Source organism: Mandrillus leucophaeus, unplaced genomic scaffold (assembly GCF_000951045.1).
Source record: "Mandrillus leucophaeus isolate KB7577 unplaced genomic scaffold, Mleu.le_1.0 Scaffold506, whole genome shotgun sequence".
Lineage (NCBI taxonomy): Eukaryota > Metazoa > Chordata > Mammalia > Primates > Cercopithecidae > Mandrillus > Mandrillus leucophaeus.
The window spans coordinates 457,281-461,402 of NW_012105431.1; the positions used below are offsets into that span (position 1 = coordinate 457,281).

General features: G+C 62.3%; 1 pseudogene across 1 annotated transcript; it reads left to right on the forward strand.

Annotated features, from left to right (window-relative positions):
* The first annotated feature begins 1,243 nt into the window (after positions 1-1,243).
* Positions 1,244-3,210, forward strand: LOC105551089 (annotated as a pseudogene). Its single transcript, XR_001007817.1, has one exon. The product of XR_001007817.1 is annotated as an uncharacterized LOC105551089 (transcript).
* Positions 3,211-4,122: the final 912 nt, after the last annotated feature.

Consider the following 4,122-nt stretch of genomic DNA (forward strand, 5'->3'; position numbering starts at 1 on the left):
AGAGACGGGGTTTCTCCATGTTGGTCAGGCTGGTCTTGAACTCCTGACCTCAGGTGATCCACCTGCCTCGGCCTCCCAAAGTGCTGGGATTACAAGCATGAGCCACCGCGCCCGGCCGCCACTACCTTCTCTAAGCGAGTCTCAGCCAGGCTGGGGCTCCCAGGGGCACAGGGCTTCCACACTGGGGTCCCCAGCAAGCTGCCTGGTTTAGTTCAGGGTGCCTGCTACTTCCTGGCTGCATGGGCTTGTCACGTCTCCTTTCTGCCCTCAACTTTCTCATCTGTTAAATGGGTATGCCGGTGCCCAAATCATAGGGTTGTCAAAGCCTGCCTGAAGCAGGGCTCAGAGCGCACCACGAGGAATTCAGACAGGAAAAGAGGAAACTGGGAAGGCTCTGCGTGGGAAGGGGGTGGGATAGCCTGGATTTGGGACGCAAGGCGTGTGCTAAGGAGGTGGAGCTAGGAGAGGTGGGGCGTGCAGAGGTGCCTCTGAGGGCCAGGCTGGCAGTGGAATTTGCTGCAGAACTCTCAGCTTGCACAGGCCTGCCTGGGAGGGGTTCAGAGGCCTAAACAAAGCAGGGAGCCGGCAGGGAGGGGGTAAGGGAAGGAACCTCTAAGAGAAGGAACAGTCCTCTCCCGGGGCACCCACTCCCCACCTAGGTGCAGCGCCTCTCCCCAAACACACGTGCTGCCAAGCCCTTCATCAGTCACCCTGGCACTGACATCCATAAATCCCATTAGTCACACCGCCACAAACACATCCAGTCCCAGGCAGACAAAGACACGGGGCCCCAAAGCGGCTGTGTCTGTCCCCAGTGGCGCTTTCCCCATGCCTAGAACTGTGCGGACGCCGCAGGCGCTCCGTGCAATTGTTGAACCGACAGCAAGCAGCACTCCTCGCAATCACAAACGCCTCCTGATCGCGTAACTACAGGCCCCCGGATAACCACAGTTGTTCCTTTCCCCCATTCCAAGTCTCTCCCATCCCCTCTGGGTACACACGTACTGCTGTAATCACCCACGAATGCCCTTGGCCATTCCCTCTTCTGCGTCTCTCTGGAGGGGGTAGGGCTGACACTGCGCCCCCCTCCCCCAAGCCTGTGCTCGGACGGGTCAGGCAGAAAAACCATCCCCCAAGGTCACCAGAGCTCTTCAGCAGGCGCCCCCGGGAGCTGATTTATTGGCGGCTTATTTGGAGAAATGCTATCGCTCCTAGATTCCGGAGGCGGGAAAAAACACGCTCGCGGTGGACTTTAACCTTGGGCTGAAACCACAGCGCTTTGTTTTCAGAGGTGCTTCCTAGGGCGCCGCGGCGGGGCTGGGGCCTAGCGGGGGAAGCTCGGCCGGAATGTGGCCCAGCAGCCTCTCCACTCCCAGGCTGCGCTCCCGCCTGCCCTGGCAAGCGCTCAAATTCCTCTGGGCCCGGCCGGAAGCCCTCGGTCCCTCCAAAAGTGCTTCTAGAAATTCTAGGAAGGAGCCGAGGCTCCTTGGATGAGGGCGTCCTTGGAGCAAGGTTTCCAAACCCTCCCATCCCAAGCCCCCGGCATGTGCCACCCGCCGTTCGCAGTCGTGTTACTGGCATGGTGAGGTTTTCGGGAGGCACCCAGGAAGGGCTGAATGCTTCGGTTTCCGCGCACCTTAAGTCCGGAGCAAAACCCCGCTGGAGGTGGTTGGCTCCGATCGCGTGCATGGTTTGCTTGGCTGATGTAAGACACCAGCGCGAAGGCCTGTTCCCGCCCCTCTGGCAGAGATAAATTAAGCGTTATTATTGCAAATGCACCCTCTCTGGATTTTCTCCCCACGACTGTTCCGTGTGTCAAAACCGCCGCTTCCACCAGGCAGCCACAAGGGCGAGACCAATTACCGCTTTCCCCATGGTTGTGCCAAAGCACGCAGCCAACGAGGGCTCCAAGCCGGGACCCCGGTTGAGAAAAACCTGGGGCATCCGGCGGCACCGACGGTGGGAACCAGATGAGCTCCCGCCTCCGCGCATGGTGCCCACAGTCACCCCCCCGCCTTGGTCCTCCTATGCCAAAAAAAAAAAAAAAAAAAAAGGCTCATCATGCGCCCGCAGAGGGCTCTGAGGAGACACGGGATGAAGGCAGGGTCCGCGGAGAAGTGGCAAGCTAAATTCTGAGAAGCCGCTTCGACCCTGACCCTGGCGTCGCCCCTCCGTAGTGCAGGTGGCACCAGAGTTGGGCTCGAGTGGACAGCTGCACGCCCATCCCAGTCTCACCGAGCCTTAATAAGAGGAATGCCAGGCCCGGGCGCCCCTACCCCAAGGCGGTGATCCTGTGAAGCTCGGGCCACCTCAGGGTCCAGCGCCCTCAGGGATGGATGGTGCTGGCACCGAGGGACGAGGCTGTTCCCTCTCTTTGGTGAACGGAGAAGTTCTTGGCGTGGTTCCCTGCGCAGTCTTGGGGTCCCCAGGCCGTGATGGGGTGAGCAGGGCGTGCGGCGTGGCCCAGGATGCGAGACCAGTCTGGAGCACCCCCGCGTGAGCGACGGGAAGGAGGGCCCGCCCGGAGATTTATGGTCGCAGCCGGCCCCCTGCGCACCGAGCGCGTCTCCGTCCTTTCCCAGCCAAACAGTGGAGTGGAGGACCCGACCCCGGCTGGAGGAAGAGGCCAGGGCCGGAGGCGGGGCCGAGAGGAGCTGGAATCCATCGGGGCTGGGCCTGGCGCTTCAGTCCCAATTCTGCCCGCCTTGCGCCCTGGTCTCGGTGGGGTGTGGGGCGATGGCGCCGCGTCCCTGGTCTTCCAGGCAGGTTCGGGCAGCTCCCGGCTGGGTTGGCCCGGCCGCGACTTGGCGCTGTATCTTGGCGCTGTATCGCGGCTGGGTCTGTCGCAGCGAGGGGACGGCGAACGTGGCTTTCCCGGGCACAGCCTCTCCGGGTTTTAGCCGCGCCCGCCAGACACGGGACCTGCGGAAACCGGAGCTTAAGACACCCAGCCACATGGCCTCTGAGCGGGCAGTAGAAGCCGGCAATCCCTCAGGGGGTGCCCTTCACCGAGATGCCAGCGGAGAGTGGGGGGCTTCGGTCTCTGCCTGGAAAGACGGTTGGGGAGATGGGTGAAGTGGCTCGGGTGGCCGCGCCAAGGAAAGGATGCTGGCTTTTTCTTCCCCCGCTGGGGGAAGGATAAGGGGAGAACATGTCCAAGCGGCTAGCAACACCAGAATTTGGGAAGAACCGGGTTCAACGCCGAATTGAGGGAGGCCGTCTGATCGCGGGAGCTGCACCAGTCGGGGCTGAGCCTGCGCCAACAAAAGCGCGACAGGGGTGACGGCCGGGCTCAAGGTTGGCCTGCCCTTTGGTTTTAAAACAAAGAGGGAGAATTTTGTCAGTCGGGACGCGTCCAGGGAGCAGAGGCCGGAGCCGGTAGCCTAGGAACACAGGAAAGGCCTCGGCTCCGGTGGCCCAGACTGGCTGTGGAGAAGCACGGTGGGCCGGGCCTCGGCTAGCCAGGGCAGATTCTCCCGCAACTGCGGTGGTTTGGGGCTACAAGGAAGACCCACCCCGCTCCCCCGAGTCGATTTTTCACCCAGTCAGTAAAACACACACACACACCCACACACACACACCCACCCACCCCAATTGCGTCCACAGGGTTTTTGGCCACCTATCCCGCTGGGTAAACAAAAGTGTGAGGGGGCGGGGAGGGGGAAGGGGAAGGGACGGAATGGGGGTGGGGCGCGTAAGATGGCGGCTGGACCTGGTGGCCTATGGCCTGTGCCCTATGGCCGTGGCACCCAGGCCTGGTTTTTACATTTAAATGTGGCCCACCATACTGGGGAGGGCGTTTCCCTGGACCCTGAACCCTTGTTAGGGATGTCCTAGAGGCTCCCCTTTACGAATGGAGGTACCTGGGCTGCACCCACTACTTCGCTTGGGATCCGTCCTCCGCCCCAAGATGGCTCCCAGTCGCTGTTTACTCAGCGACTGCGGGGACACCAGGGCGCGGGGCTGGGGAGCAGGCGGAGATCAGGGCGCGTATAGATTGGCCTGGGCAGGCGGCCTCTCCGCGTAGCCCGCCCGCGCCCCCACGCACGCGGCATCCCTGGAAAACCAGCGTGGGCAGGATGCATCCTGGTTGCCCCCACCACCACCGCGTCCCCAGGCCCT